Here is a 17536-nt window from a genome sequence, read left to right on the forward strand (position 1 = left end):
GCAATGCGTGCATTTGGAGCCAACATGGTGCACAGATGATTCTTGATTGTGCAGATTTGTAAAACAAAAGCACAGAATGAACATTCCAGCCTTATGGCAATTAAAAATAATAGGAATAATAGGCCATGAATCTGTGAAGTCACAGTGGGCAAACTAAACCATCGCCCACCCACCACCACAAGCCGGCGTGACGCTTGGCGGACCCCTTCCTACCCGAACTTTGTTCGGGTAGCATGACTCCCCAACCCCAATCGGGAAACTGGAAGTTTCGGATAGCTAAAGTTCGGAAACCAAGTGGTGCTCTGTATATATATATATATATATATATATATATATATATATATATATATATATATATATCTCACACCCCAGAAGTGACTCGAACCCATACTCCCAGGAGCAACGCAACTGGTAACTACAGGGCGCCTTAATCCACTTGACCATCACGGCCGTCAAAAGGAAGTGATAGCCAAGGCTATTTGAGCCACTTCCCCGACGGCAACTCGGATGGTAATCTTGGGCATAGCATTTCACCAAATCACCTCATTCTTTGGGGCACACGTGAGGAACACAAATGCGAACAAGCCTGAATGGTCCCCAGGACTATATGCGAATGAAAACTCACACCCCAGAAGTGACTCGAACCCATACTCCCAGGAGCAACGCAACTGGTAACTACAGGGCGCCTTAATCCACTTGACCATCACGGCCGTCAAAAGGAAGTGATAGCCAAGGCTATTTGAGCCACTTCCCCGACGGCAACTCGGATGGCAATCTTGGGCATCCTGTCAGTTTGACAGTTGTTTCCCGCTCCCGTGGATTTTATGCGTCACCTGAAGTCTGCCAGTACTCTGTGAGGTCTTCCTTCGTTCATGTGTTGAACCAGAGAGGGAATCGACGGATATTGAGCAACAAGTGCTCCAGGACAGGTACTGTGCAAGAAGAAGTGAACTCTGTGCAGTGACGTAGGCGACATCTGAGGCAGTTCACCCATTCGTGACGGCGTAGTGGCTGAACAGAACCACTGGGTAGCAGAGGAAGAAGAGAACTGTTTGGGAATCCGAACGACTGCAGCCGAGACGTAGGCGGGCAGCCGTAGCTGGGAGAAGTCGACGGCCGGGAGACCGACTCCAACCCTACAAGAAGTCGAGGAGGAGCACGGACCTGCTGGGATAAGGCACGGAGACGACGCGCTTACGGTGGAACATTGATTGAGTTCCTGGAGGACACGACAGTGTGTGTGTGGGGGCGTTCCCGACACGAGGCAGGAGCCAGGACCAGGAGCTACAACTCAACTCTCATCGGAGGATAGGTGGAAGTAGGTGGTTCTAGTTTCCCTCCCAATTCCCCTTTAGTCAGCTATATTATTCAGCTATATTATTTAGCCTGAGGATTTTGTATGTCGTGAGCAAGGCTCACCTATGTCACAGTAAGGCACCAGTGTGCAGAGTAGTACTATCAAGAGTACTCACGATATTTATGTTTATTATTGGTGTGTACAGGCACCCGGAGTAATTGATGAATTTACTGTGTTGAGAATGTCTTTCATGAGACTTTAATGTAATCATATAGTGAGAGAATATATATAATATTATGCCAGTATTTGGAAGTTAGGCTATGTGCCCAGTAACTACGTTATTACCATTTATTGATGTCTGATTTATCTATATTATATATGTCTATGTTCGTGCATTGAATAATCATTCATGTGTGCAGTGATTAATTGTGTTATCGCCCACGAAAGGAAATACTGAGAACTCCAATGTTAAATACTTCATAAGTTATCACTAAATGAAGGGCAGTGTGTAATACCATTACAGTGAATTATTATCGCATTTATTATAGAAATGATTGTTTGAGCCCGAGATCAGTGTAGCGAAGTAATACGTGCTATTGTCGCAAATATCGAGTGTTCGAACTTCTAGTGATCTTTGAGAACTTAAAGAAACAGCGCGCGTGACGCCAGAGAAACAAGCAATAAACATTCGCGCGGGGGAAGGCGCCCAGCTGATTTTGACAGTGACGAGAGGGGGAGTGTTGCCGACTTAGTGAGTGCATATTATTCGTGGGAACGAACGACTCCCGCCTGGATCAGCTGATTGTTTATTGATATGACCTTGTGATGTCCTTGAATGAGTTTTAAGTAAAATACAAAATACATTTGTGTTTATATCATCCCCTCCATTTATCTTGTGGCTATATAATACCTGAAAGCAGAGAGTGATAGAAGTAAATACCTGCCTGATATCCTGATCTATTGAGTGTGTCCTTGCCACGGTTACCACAACTCAACAAATCCACTGACGTGTTACTGGACACCGAAAACACCAGTTGGCGACCTTGTGGTTAATAGTAGAGCCCTATTGTTGGGGCGGGCACATAACAGTTAAGTGAACGAGTTGTGTTCCCACTCCTTCTCAATCAGAGGCCGGTTGGGATTGACTGGGATACTCTCCGGGCGTACAGTGGCGCCGCGAGGATAGAGTGAAGACCCGCAGGGGTACGGTGAGTGACCTTGAGTATACTGATGCTCACCCGAGTAGTTGTAAACCCCGACATTGGCGACCTTGCCAGGATTAAGTACTGATACGGTTGCTCACCGAGAGTAATATCCCTAACATTGGCGACCTTGCCAGGATTAAGTACTGATACGGTTGCTCACCGAGTGAATAACCCCAACATTGGCGACCTCGCCAGGATCACGATCGAAATAAAGGTTACAGTTGTGGTAGTTGGCAGTGGTAGTAGGTATCAGGTACAGGTTATCACTCATAGCACAAGATGGAGGATGATAAAGTAACAAGGTTCATTGACACTAGAGATGAGCAGGTGCTGGAGGAGTGCACCAAGGCACAGTTACAGGCAATAGCAGACCATTTTGGAATAAAGCTGAGATCTGCCAGAGTGGGAGAAAGAAGACTGGAGATCATGGCACAGCTCAGGGCACGAGACGAAGCCTTGGGGGAGGAACGGCCACAAACACCTGCCAGTGTGGGAGAACACCTGAGCATTGGTGGGAGCAGCAGGGGATCCAGCGGCAGCAGGCACAGCGTTAAGCTGGAGATAATGAAGCTGCAGCTGGAAGCACAGCAGCGCAGAGAAGAGCGAGAAGCGCAGCTGAGGAGAGAAGAGGCACAGCAGCGCAAAGAAGAGCGAGAAGCAGAAGCACAGCTGAAGCGTGAAGAGCGAGAAGCACAGTTGAAGCGTGAAGAGCGAGAAGCACAGCTGAGGCGTGAGGAGCGAGAAGCACAGCTGCGCAGGGAAGAACAAGAGCGAGAAGCACAGCTGCGCAGGGAAGAACAAGAGCGAGAAGCACAGCTGCGCAGGGAAGAACACGAGCGAGAAGCTAGGATGAGACAGCAGGAGATAGAAGCTAACAAGGAGGTGGAGCTGAAGCGAGCTGAACTAGGACTAGGTGCACCTGCTCCGCCGCAACAGGAAGACCGACGAGTGAGGGAGCGAGATCTGCCGGTCTTTGTACCAAATGAAGCCGAAAGTTTCTTCGACCACTTCGAAAGGGTTGCTGCTTTGAAGAGGTGGCCGAGGGCGGAGTGGGCGGAGCTGGTTCAGGGTAGGCTCACCGGTGAAGCTCGTGAAGCCTACAATATGCTCGACTTCCAAGAATGCACCAACTACGATGCGGTAAAGAGAGCTGTGCTCCATTCTTTCAAGCTCACGCCGGAATGTTACAGGAAGAGGTTCAGGGAATGTACCCGTTCGCCAGGAAAATCTTATGCGGAGACGGCGAGGGACATGGAGAGAAAGTTCCTTAAGTGGCTGGACTCTGAAGGAGCGAGGTCGGTTGAGGAGGTCAAGGGGCTAATGGTCATGGAAAAGTTTATGTCCGTGCTCTCTCCTGAGATCAGGGTGAGAGTAAAGGAGGCGGACATAAAGGACCTGAGGGCCGCAGCCGACAGAGCCGACATGTTGGAAGAAGCCTTACGCCCACGCCGAGAGGGACAGCACTGACCACCCGTATACTCCGGAAACAGTAGGAATTATAGGAGGACGGATAGATGGAGGACAGGAGCGAGTTCCCCCAAGTCCGACCTCTCGAATTGGGACAACAGAGGATCGAAGGGTGCTGCGGAGCCGATAAAGAAGTACCAAGCTGAGAGCTCAGGAGCTGTTGCTGCAACAAAGGAGTCGACAAATGGTGCGAGAAAGACACACGGAGCGACGGCCTCTGGAGGCAGTGCTAAGGCGAGAGGTGGCGGATGGTCTCCGACGAGGAAGGTGCACTGTTACAATTGCGGAATAATCGGACACGTCGCGCGGGAATGCAGACGCCCTAAGCAGCGGGGGAACGTTGCTTTAGTGAGGTTCGAGGACCAGATGGCCGAGAGGGTGCGGGATGAACCCGTACTGAGTGGGGAGAAGAGAGTTCACCCATTCGTGTGCCAGGGAACCGTAAGGATGGGGGACGCAGACCCCATCCCGGTGAAGATATTAAGAGACACTGGGGCCGATTTTACCCTGGTGAGTGAAACCCTGTTCCCCGAGGGTTACAAGAGTACCAGTGTGGGGGTGGCAAGTGTGACCACTGTGGGAGGCCCAGTGAGGATGCCCCTACACCAGGTGACTCTGAATTCTGATTATGGCTGCCAGACCCTTGTGGTGGGGGTCTGTGCATCAATGCCCAAGATGGAGGCACAGGTCATCTTGGGAAATGACGCATGTGGAGGATATGTCCTTCCGAATCTCGTGAAAGGCGAGGAGTGCCTAGAGCAATATAAGGAGACGGGCGGAGTGATAGACGCCTGTGAGGACGAGAAGGGAATCGCCCCGGTGGCGTTCCCAGTTTGTGCTGTGATGCCGAGGCAGCGCAAAGAACAAGGAGGTTGTGGATCTGATGGGGCTGAGGAGACGTCCGACAGCCTGGGAATCGATCACCTCTTCGTAGGACCCAGAGAACGAGTGGAGGGCGAAGGCAGCCCGAATGGTGAGTTGCAGGTGACCCTCACCAGTTCTCTAGGGGTAGACCGCACTCGTCTTGGAGAGTTGCAGCAGATGGAGTTCCCCGAATTGATTCGTGAGGCCAAAGGAGGACGTGTTGGTCCTGAGAAGGCTACCCATTTTTACATACAGGACGGCATGCTGATGAGACAATGGAGGCCTGTGAGGATGGAGGCCGGAGAAGAGTCTCTAAGTACGAGGCACCAGGTAGTGTTGCCGGCCCAGTGCAGAGCGGCCGTGTTGGACCTATCGCACTCCGTGGACTCTGCAGGTCACCTGGGGGTGACCAAGACGCTGCGAAGGATCAGGGATCATTTCTACTGGCCAGGTATGGACGCCGAGGTGAGGCGTTATTGTAAGACGTACTTACCGTGCCAGAGGGCAGGGAAGAGCCAATCCGCGATACCGAAGGCCCCATTGATCCCTGTTCCGGCGTTTGGGCCTGCATTCGAGCGTCTGTTGGTCGACGGGGTGGGTCCGTTGCCAAGAACGAAGCGAGGGAATACCTACCTGATGACGATAATGTGTGCGTCCACCAGATTTCCAGAAGCCGTCCCGATGCGACGTTTGACGTCGAAAGGAGTAGCCGGGCAACTACAACGATTTTTCTCTTGGGTGGGGATGCCCAGAGAAATTCAGACAGACTGCGGAAGTATATTCCAGTCTAAGTGGTTCCGACAGACGGTGACAGGTTGGGGAGTGACTCAGATTCGGTCGTCGCCCTACCGACCGCAGTCGCAAGGGGCGATCGAAAGATTCCACTCCACCTTGAAGACCGTTCTGAAAGTGTTCTGCGCAGAACAGGGGGCTGAGTGGGATGAGGCAGTATACCCCGCGTTGTTTGCCATACGTAACGCGGTGGTAGAATCGTTAGGATTCTCACCTTTCCAGCTGGTGTATGGACACGAGGTGCGAAGTCCTCTGTCCATGCTGAAGGAACAATGGACACCGGGAGTGACCGTGGGAACGGTGAATGAATATGTCCAAAAGTTCAAAGAGCGTCTCACTCTAGCAAAGGAACTAGCTGGGAAACACCTGAAGGAGGCGCAGCGTAAGATGTCGGAGTGGTACGACAAGAGAGCTACGCCGAGGGAGTTCCAGGTCGGGTCCCAGGTGATGGTTTTCCTGCCGGGTAAAGGTAGGGTGACCGAGTCGCGGTTCGAGGGACCATACCAGGTGCTGCGGCGGTTGGGTCCTGTGTCGTATGAAATTGGGAAGCCGGATAGACCCCACAAGAAACAGGTGTGTCACGTAGACCGCCTGAAGCCTTTCTTCCCTGTGGAAGGAGGAGCCACCAGGCAGGACGGAACGGTGACCCGAGACCCCCAGCAGAATGCGGTTCTGTGCGTGCAGGTGGACCAGGAACTTCCAGAGGAGGAAGGAAAGTGGTCCAGGGCGGATGGCACCCATCTCACCAACACTGAGAGTCTGGCGAAGATCGAGGACAAGCTACTACATCTGGAAGGGCAACAGAGCGCGGACCTGACGAACCTACTGAGGAAGAATGCCTCCCTCTTTACCGACGTGCCCCGACGACACAAGAGTGTAACGCACGAAGTAGAGGTGAGGGACGCCAGGCCCGTCAAGCAGAGCGCGTATAGGGTGAGCCCGGAGAAGCGAGAGCTGATGAGAAAGGAGGTGGAGTATCTCCTTGAGAACGACCTTGCGGAGCCCAGTAAAAGTGGGTGGAGTTCCCCATGCTTGCTGGTGAGAAAAAGCGACGGTACCTTCCGCTTTTGTACAGATTACAGGAGGGTGAACTCCATCACAGTGGCAGATTCTCACCCCATGCCAAGAGTGAGCGATTGCATTGACCAGGTGGGCAGTGCAAGGTACGTATCCAAGGTCGATCTACTCAAGGGGTACTACCAGATCTCTTTGACTCCTGAGGCAAGGAAAATATCAGCTTTCGCAACTTCTGACGGGCTGTACCAATACAAGGTGTTACCCTTTGGAATGAAAAGCAGCGGTAGCTGTTTCCAGCGCATGATGAATGAGTTGTTAAGGGGTGCCGCAGGCTGCACAGTATACATCGATGACATCGTCGTGTACGCCGACGATTGGAAGACGCACCTGGAGAGACTCAAGGAATTGTTCAGAAGGCTAGAGGAGGCTAACTTGACTGTAAATTTGGCCAAGAGCGAGTTTGGGAAGGCTCACTTAGAGTACCTTGGTTTCGTCATCGGCCAAGGTGAAGTCACCCCTGTTGATCACAAAGTATCAGCCATTAAGGAATACCCCGTGCCCAGAACGCGTAAAGAGTTGCTAAGGTACCTCGGGATGATAGGGTACTAGTGTGGGTTCTGCAGGAATTTTTCCACGGTAGCGCATCCCCTGACCGAGCTACTCTCCAAGAATGTACGATGGAGATGGGGAGAGGCCTGCCAAGAGTCTTTTGAAAAGACCAAGAAATTGTTGACGGAGGCCCCGGTATTAATATCCCCAGATTTCTCAGCCGGATTCATCCTGTACGTAGACGCCAGCGACGTTGGGATAGGGGCCATGTTGGCTCAAGAGAGGAGTGGGGTACATAGGCCAGTAGCGTTCTACTCGAAGAAGTTTGTGAAATACCAGCGGGCCTATAGTACCGTTGAGAAAGAGGCATTGGCGCTAGTTATGGCCCTGAAACACTTCATTGTGTACGTGGGAGGAGGGGCGAGACCTGTTCTGGTGTTCACAGATCACAACCCTCTCACCTTTTTGTACAAAATGAAGAACTCCAACCAACGTCTGACGAGGTGGGCGTTGTTACTGCAAGAGTACCGGCTGGACATCAAGCACATCAAGGGGAAGGACAACGTAGTAGCGGATGCCCTGTCCCGTAAACACTAACCAGACATGACTCTTATTTTAAGGGGAGGGGAATGTGACGGTGTTACCCCCCCCTTATATTTCTCCCACGCCTGCAGTAAGAGTCATGTCCACTTTACCCAAGCGTTCTCTAGGTCGCAGGCGTCAATTTGATATATGTGGGAGAGTGGAGTGTTCTCGGAGTGCCGAGAAATTTATAAAACAATAATATTTTGGCCTGTGGTTTAGGCCCTTTAGGAAGCCAAGATGGCGCTGGCTCTCCTGTTTCCCCGCCAAAACTGTGTGACGTCAGTGACACCGGATTGGTCACCGACAGCAATGTAGCACAGGGAGCCAATGAAAACCTCCCGTGGCAAATGTGACGTCACGACAGGAAGGGGGGGTCCGGGCAGCGCGCCGCGTTGGCGCCATCAGTCAGACACGACACGTCAAGGAGGTTGGACGTGCGAAGATTGGTCCTGTCAGTTTGACAGTTGTTTCCCGCTCCCGTGGATTTTACGCGTCACCTGAAGTCTGCCAGTACTCTGTGAGGTCTTCCTTCGTTCATGTGTTGAACCAGAGAGGGAATCGACGGATATTGAGCAACAAGTGCTCCAGGACAGGTACTGTGCAAGAAGAAGTGAACTCTGTGCAGTGACGTAGGCGACGTCTGAGGCAGTTCACCCATTCGTGACGGCGTAGTGGCTGAACAGAACCACTGGGTAGCAGAGGAAGAAGAGAACTATTTGGGAATCCGAACGACTGCAGCCGAGACGTAGGCAGGCAGCCGTAGCTGGGAGAAGTCGACGGCCGGGAGACCGACTCCAACCCTCCCTACAAGAAGTCGAGGAGGAGCACGGACCTGCTGGGATAAGGCACGGAGACGACGCGCTTACGGTGGGACATTGATTGAGTTCCTGGAGGACACAACAGTGTGTGTGTGGGGGCGTTCCCGACACGAGGCAGGAGCCAGGACCAGGAGCTACAACTCAACTCTCATCGGAGGATAGGTGGAAGTAGGTGGTTCTAGTTTCCCTCCCAATTCCCCTTTAGTCAGCTATATTATTCAGCTATATTATTTAGCCTGAGGATTTTGTATGTCGTGAGCAAGGCTCACCTATGTCACAGTAAGGCACCAGTGTGCAGAGTAGTACTATCAAGAGTACTCACGATATTTATGTTTATTATTGGTGTGTACAGGCACCCGGAGTAATTGATGAATTTACTGTGTTGAGAATGTCTTTCATGAGACTTTAATGTAATCATATAGTGAGAGAATATATATAATATTATGCCAGTATTTGGAAGTTAGGCTATATGCCCAGTAACTATGTTATTACCATTTATTGATGTCTGATTTATCTATATTATATATGTCTATGTTCGTGCATTGAATAATCATTCGGGTGTGCAGTGATTAATTGTGTTATCGCCCACGAAAGGAAATACTGAGAACTCCAGTGTTAAATACTTCATAAGTTATCACTAAATGAAGGGCAGTGTGTAATACCATTACAGTGAATTATTATCGCATTTATTATAGAAATGATTGTTTGAGCCCGAGATCAGTGTAGCGAAGTAATACGTGCTATTGTCGCAAATATCGAGTGTTCGAACTTCTAGTGATCTTTGAGAACTTAAAGAAACAGCGCGCGTGACGCCAGAGAAACAAGCAATAAACATTCGCGTGGGGGAAGGCGCCCAGCTGATTTTGACAGTGACGAGAGGGGGAGTGTTGCCGACTTAGTGAGTGCATATTATTCGTGGGAACGAACGACTCCCGCCTGGATCAGCTGATTGTTTATTGATATGACCTTGTGATGTCCTTGAATGAGTTTTAAGTAAAATACAAAATACATTTGTGTTTATATCATCCCCTCCATTTATCTTGTGGCTATATAATACCTGAAAGCAGAGAGTGATAGAAGTAAATACCTGCCTGATATCCTGATCTATTGAGTGTGTCCTTGCCACGGTTACCACAACTCAACAAATCCACTGACGTGTTACTGGACACCGAAAACACAAGTTGGCGACCTTGTGGTTAATAGTAGAGCCCTATTGTTGGGGCGGGCACATAACAGTTAAGTGAACGAGTTGTGTTCCCACTCCTCAATCAGAGGCCGGTTGGGATTGACTGGGATACTCTCCGGGCGTACAGTGGCGCCGCGAGGATAGAGTGAAGACCCGCAGGGCTACGGTGAGTGACCTTGAGTATACTGATGCTCACCCGAGTAGTTGTAAACCCCGACATTGGCGACCTTGCCAGGATTAAGTACTGATACGGTTGCTCACCGAGAGTAATATCCCTAACATTGGCGACCTTGCCAGGATTAAGTACTGATACGGTTGCTCACCGAGTGAATAACCCCAACAATATATATATTAGTATATTTTGGTAGCAGTCTTTCCTGTAGACATATATTATTAAATATGACCGAAAAAGTAAGATTAATAATTCTAACACGAATTTTCTCAATATTTCTTATATTTCTTTTCACTGTTGATGGTAATTGAAAAATCAATTCTCCAAAATTCATTTTTATTTCTAGTTTGACGTGACACTTGAACGCGTTTCGTAATAACTTATTACATTTTCAAACACTTTAGTTTACACACACACAACTATAACTTGCAAACACTAAACAGAGTTTAACCCTTAAACTGCGCATGGTGTATATATACGCCCTGAGTAACATGTCCCACGGTGTGCATGGCGTATATATACACCATAGGGTGCCAGGCCCGATTCAAATGGCCCGCGGCAACACCGGGTTCACAGAAGCTTCCTCAGGGCTCTTGTAAACAGACGCCATTTTTTTTTTAAATCGTGGGCAATATTCTCAGGTGTAAGAGGCACAGTACTGTTGGAGCAACCAAGGCTGGCGCACGCAGCATGAGCGAACAGCTTTGCTGTTCAGCTTGTGACCACAGCATCGCCGAAAAATGTCAAAATATATAATTGTTATTATTTAGCGATGACAATATTACAGATGACCCATGACTGTGATATAAATAACCAAGGTTGTGATAATAGCAGGACTGTTGTAATAATTAGCACTGTGGGAGGAGTGATGCTGAGAGACGGAGGGAGACAGCATCGTTTACTGACTGTGTGGCCACCTGTTATTGTTTGCATTCACCATATCAGGTCGGTGGTTCTCTATGGTGAACACAAATGTAGATACTTATATATAATGTGTGTATTAGTGTAATAACAGCAAAAGGATTATGCTGGGAGGAGCCATTTGGGTGACGGAGGTGACGTCGTCTGCACGATTTGTCTAGCTGTTTAGAGGGTGGCCACTATGCTCTTTGGGCGCACTACAAGCTTAGGTGTACAGTTACGGTGCATAAAACATGTAGATACTTATATATAATATGTGTATATAGGGTAATAACACTGCAAACAGTATTGTTGGGGGAGAGAGTTTAGTGCGTGTGACCTTGAATGAGTGAGGGAGCCGCCAGCCGCCATCTGTGTATAGCGACGACTCTTAGTGCCTGAACTAACTATATCAGCTTAGCTGTACAGTTGTGGTGAACAAAATATATACATACTTATATATAACGTCTGTATATAGTGTAATAACACCACAAATGGTATTGTTGGGGGGAAGAAAGTTTAGTGCCTGTGTTGAGGGATTGGCAGCGAGTGGCTGGCTGGTGTGTGGTGGTAACTCTTCGTTGCTTTTCGACTCTCAATACCAACTTAGTGGTTCGTTATGGTGACCAAAACATGCAGATACTTATATATAACCTGTGTATAGAGTGTAATAGCAGCAAAACTATTTGTTTATTGTTTTATAAACATAATAATTGAATCACTAATATGCACATCATACTTTTGAGTATAGCGATTATTCACCACTTTTATTATATAAATATATTACAATACACACTATTGAATAATATTACTGCAAAAAAACTAAGAAAAAATCAATCGAAGACATTGAAACAATTAGGTAATAATATCTTTGTGGCAACTCCCATCTGTCAGCGTGGGTGACGCTGACCGGGTCTGACGACCGCTCTGTCAACGCCCACTTTTTGCCAGACTTCCTCGGTCAATTGCGCCCAAAATATGTCACCTACGATTTTTTTTTTATTTTTTCCGTGCTCAGGGGACACAAATTAACATGTTTAGAAGACGAAAAAATTTTTTTGAATTGTTTTTTTTTCTTGCGCACAGGGGTGTAAATGTCCCCAGGACCCCTGAGCAGTGTAAGGGTTAAACAGCTTTGATTTTATACCTGCATTTGGGTGAGGTGATATGTTACAACAGTTTTGGATGAGGTGAAAACAAATTTTCAACACAAGACAGAACACGAAACAATGGGTATAATATTTTGTAAGTTAAAAGGAAGAATGTAAGTACAGTAACTGCAATGGGCCTATTAGCCCATATTTCTTGATGCTTCTATATTGGTGTGGAGTCTTGAAGTGGGTAGAATATAGTTGTGCATTAATTGGCTGTTGATTGCTGGTATCGACTTCTTAATGTGTAGTGCCTCGCAGATATCAAGCCGCCTGCTATCGCTGCATCTATCGATGATTTCCGTGTTTTTTGATAAGACTTCTCTGGTGATGGTCTGGTTGTGGGAAGAGATTATATGTTCCTTAATGGAGCCCTGTTGCTTATGCATCGTTAACGATGCATAAGCCATTCTATAGGCCATTGCTCCCCTTGCCTCTCTGAGGGGGCCAGGTTCTGGCCGTGGTCCCCGGTAGGCCCTAGAACTCCATACACATGACTGATGCCAAAGTCTGACATTAGCATATCAGCCTGGTAAAGCTCCGGGGAGCCTCCGGGTCTCACCCAGAAAATGGCGTTTCATTACATTCAACGCTGGTTTTTCCAATATTTTGACTATAACACTTGTCAATGATACAGGTCTATATTTGATGGGATCTTCCCTGCTGCCACTGTTGTAGATTGCTGCTGCCTCTAATATCAACAGGGAATCTGAAATAGGTAGTACAGTGAATATTAACCTTGTAGTGCAAACATTTGTTCTGTGTTAGCCTTTTTCCACACATCTGCTAGGACTCCTGTTCACGGGGATGTCTGAAAAAATCTGTTAAGTGGAATGCTGAGCTCAAGTGCACATTCTCTCAAAACCCATGGTGAAACTCCATCTGGACCAAATGCTTTGTTCTTACTTAGCTCCTTTGGCATTTTTTTCACTTTATATTCAGACACCTCTATGAAATTTGAGAAATCTTTAAAGAATTCGGATAAAGAAAGAGATCTAGAAGTGGTTCTAGATAAAAAGCTATCACCTGAGGACCACATAAAGAACATTGTGTGAAGAGCCAATGCTACACTTTCTAACTTCAGAATTGCTTTTAAATACATGGATGGCAAAATACTAAAGAAATTATTCACAACTATTGTCAGACCAAAACTGGAATATGCAGTGGTTGTATGGTGCCCATATCTTAAGCAGCACATCAACAAACTGGAAAAGGTGCAAAGACATGCAACTACTGTAATTTACTCGTGGAAAATAGTAGAGGGGGCTGGTCCCAAATCTGCACACAGAAATAATATCATTTGAGACCGGAATGTATGGCAGCATGTGCAGAATACCCCCGTTGAAGAGCAGAGGTGCAATAGGTACTCTGAGAGAACTCTGTCAACATCAGAGGCCTGATACTGTTCAACACGCTTCCACTAAATATAAGAGGCATAACTGGCCGACCCCTCACAATGTTCAAGAGAGAACTCAATAAGCACCTCCAAATGATACCTGATTAACCAGGCTGTGATTTATACGTCAGGCTGCGAGTAGCCGCATTCAACAGCCTGGTTGACCAATCCAGCAACGAGGAGGCCTGGTCGACGACCGGGCAGCGGGGACGCTAAGCCCAGAAAACACCTCAAGGTAGCCTTAAGGCAAGGCTAAAAGTTTTGTGAAGAAATGTTTGCACTGCAAGGTTGATATTCACTATGTCACCTATTTCAAACTCCCAGTTGATATTAGAGGCAGCAGCAATACAGTTGCTTTTACAAGTTTCATTGTGTAGCCTAAGGCTTATCTTCATTGTATCTAGAGGCGGTTTACCTGCTTGATGGGGTTCTGGGAGTTGTTCTACTCCTACTTCTACTCTACTGGAAGTACTTGAGGAGTACTCTCTACTCCTCAAACTCTGACTTGTGAGAGTTTGGTCCACCAGGCTGTTGCTTGGAGCGGCCCACATACCCACCACAGCCCGGTTGGTCCAGCACTCCTTGGAGAAACCTATCTAGTTTTCTCTTGAAGATGTCCACAGTTGTCCCAGCAATATTTCTTATGCTTGCCGGGAGAATGTTGAACAACCGCAGACCACTGATGTTTATACAGTGTTCTCTGTGCCTACGGCACCCCTGCTCTTCACTGGTTTTATTGTGCATTTTCTTTCATATCATTCACTCCAGTATGTTGTTATTTTACAGTGTAGATTTGGAACCTGGCCCTCTAGTATTTTCCATATGTATATTATTTGATATCTCTCTCGTCGTCTTTCTAGTGAGTACATTTGGAGGGCTTTGAGACGATCCCAATAATTTAGGTGCTTTATCGGGTCTATGTATGCCGTATATGTTCTCTGTACTCCCTCTATTTCTGCAATCTCTCCTACTCTGAAGGGTAAAGTGAGTACTGAGAAGTACTCATGATGCGACAACACAAGTGATTTGAAGAGCACAACCATTGTGATGGGATCCCTGGATTTGAAAGTTCCCGTAATCCATCATTTTTCTGGCTGACGCAATATTTGCTTGGTTATGCTCCCTAAACATTAGGTCGTTAGACATCATTATTCCCAAATTCTTTACATGGTGCTTACCTACTATGGGCAAATTTGATTGTGTTATGTACCCTGAATTATGTTTAACCCCTGTGTGGCTCCAGGCTATTTAGCATTTGTCACCCACAGGCGCATACAAAAAAAAATTATTTTTTCTTTTAAACCTGTTAATTTGTGTATTTGGGAAAAATAATAAAAAATATCGTAAGTGGCATATATTGCCCGCTATAGGGCGGGGAAGTCTGGCAAAAAACAGGCGCTGACTCAGCGTGCGTCCCAAGCGGTCTGTTGCTCGCCAGCTGTCAGGCAGGAGTGGCCACAAAGAGATAATTACCTAAATTTTTCAATGTCTCTGATTGATTTTTCATAGTATTTTTGCTGTAATATTATTCAATAGTGTGTAGTGTGATATATTTATATAATAAAATGAGTGAATCATCGCTGTACTCAAAAATATGGTGTGCATATTGTTGATTCAATTATTATGTTCATCAAACAGTGAACAAATACTTTGTCAATTATTACACTATATACACAGGTTATATATAAGTATCTGCATGTTTTGTTCACCATAACGTACCATTAAGTCGCTAATATGAGTCAAAAAGCAACGAGGAGTGACCGCCACACACCAGCCAGCCACTCGCTGCCACCCACTCCCTCAACACCTCACTCGCCCACATTCTCCTCCCATCATACTGTTTTTGCTTTTATTCACTATATACAGACGTTACATATAAGTATCTACATTCGTGTTCACCATAACGAACCACTAAGTTGGCATGCTGAGTGGCAGTGGCAACGAGTGGCAGCCCGCCTCTGGCTGCTACTTCCTCCCTCCCTCACCCACATTCTCCTCCCACAATACTGTTTTTGCTTTTATTCACTATATACAGATGTTATATGTAAGTATCTACATGTTTTGTTCACCACAACTGTACAACTAAGTTGATATAGTTAGTTCAGGCACTAAGAGACGTTGCTACACACAGTCAGGTGGCGGCTGCTTCCTTCACACATTCAAGGTCAGACGCACTAAAGTTTCACCCCCAACAATACTGTTTGTGGTGTTATTACCCTATATACAAACGTTTTAAACACTTTTATTATGTGTGATGTTAGTGCAACTGGCCTATAATTTTTTGCCAAGGCTTTACTCCCCCTCTTGTGCAACAGAGCTATATCTGCAGATTTAAGTGCTGCTGGTATCTCCCCTGTATCCAGGCTCTTTCTCCAAATTACGCTGAGTGCTCTCGCTACTGGTACTTTACATTTCTTTATGAATATTGAATTCCATGAGTCAGGCCCAGGAGCTGAGTGCATAGGCATATTGTCAATTTCTCTTTCAAAGTTTTCCGAGTTTGTGGTAATATCCGTTATATTATCTGCAGCTTGAATGTCATTCATAAAGAAGCTGTCTGGGTCATCAACTTTCATGTTGTTTATTGGTGTGCTAAACATAGCCTCATACTGGCTTCTTAGAATTTCACTAATCTCTTTGTTGTCCTCTGTGTACGTACCTTCATTTGTAATTAACGATCCAATACTGGTAGAGGTTTTTGATTTTGATTTTGCGTATGTGAAAAAATATTTCGGATTTTTCCTTATCTCTTGTATAGCTTTCTGTTCCAATTCCATTTCCTCAGACTCATATGATCGCTTCAACGTTTGTTCTATTTCTTCGATCTCTCTGCTTAGGCTTATTTTTCTTGCTTGTGATAGTTGTGTCTGCCGAAGCATTTCCGTTATTTTTTTCCTTCTCCTGTACAGTTGTCTGCGTTCTCTTTCTAGAGTGGTCCTCTTTCTGCCCCTCCTCACAGGCACGTGCTTCAAGCAGACCTTGTAAGCTTCAGCTGTCAGTTGAGCTATTCCCTGTGTGGGAGTTTTGTCGTTTATGACTGTCTCCCATTGAATGGTTGCAAGGTCTACATTTATTTTTTCCCAGTCGATCCTCTTATTGTTAAAATTGAATTGATTGAATATTCCTTTTTGCTTGTTGGGTCTCTTAGACCTACTACCGTTATTTATGCTAGTTTGCACTTCAATGAGCTTATGGTCTGAGTATGAAGTATCTGAGATTGTGATGTCTCTGATTAGTTCATCATTGTTTGTGAACTAATGATGAACTAGAAAACAAGTCTAGAAAACTAGAAAACAACAAAAACACCCTAGAAAACAAGTCTAGTGTGTTTTCGTTCCTAGTTGGTTCTGTAATCTGTTGATTGAGCAAGAATTTGTCACAGAATCTCAAAAGTTCTCTGACCTGTGGTTGGTTATTTCCCGGGTCATTCCCTGCTATGATATTTGTGTTTGCCATTCTCCATCTTAGACTCGGTAAATTGAAATCTCCAAGGAAGATTAACTCTTTTGCTGGCCTGGCAAGCGACCTGGCACACACTGCAACGAAGGTTGAGCATTGGCCGTGCGCGCACAAACCACACTCAAATGTTTATACAGTGTGACCTCACTTGAACGAGGCGTAGGCGTTATACGAGGCGAGGCCGATTCGTTTCACTGCGGAATTCGTTCTACCCGTCAGCCCCAGGCTGTCCCTCCCCTTCATGTGAAAATAACAAAGGTCCTACATCCATTATCAACAAAACAAAAAATCACAGAAAATCTATTTATTATGTATTTATATTTTTGAACATGGCACATGATAGAACAATCAATGGTAAACAATTCCATATTAAAATCAAAACTATGTGACTGTTATTGGTGGCCGCAAATATGATGTAATGGCCAGGATTTCCAAAAGCCAACTGTATCAGTCTATATAAATATTCATAAACAATTTATTTATTATGAAGTCTTCATTTTCACTATGGTATTTGATAGAACAATCACTTACAAACAATTTGGATTAAAAATTCTACATATATGACCATTATTGAATCCAAAAAAGCAAAATCACATAATTTTCTCAACAAACTGAAGAGGAGGGGTGGTTGGCGGGCCGCCGGTGGTAGGGGAAGGAGGGTCAGGGCCGGCCGCTGGC

The sequence above is a fragment of the Procambarus clarkii genome, chromosome 55 (assembly GCF_040958095.1).
Source record: "Procambarus clarkii isolate CNS0578487 chromosome 55, FALCON_Pclarkii_2.0, whole genome shotgun sequence".
NCBI lineage: Eukaryota > Metazoa > Arthropoda > Malacostraca > Decapoda > Cambaridae > Procambarus > Procambarus clarkii.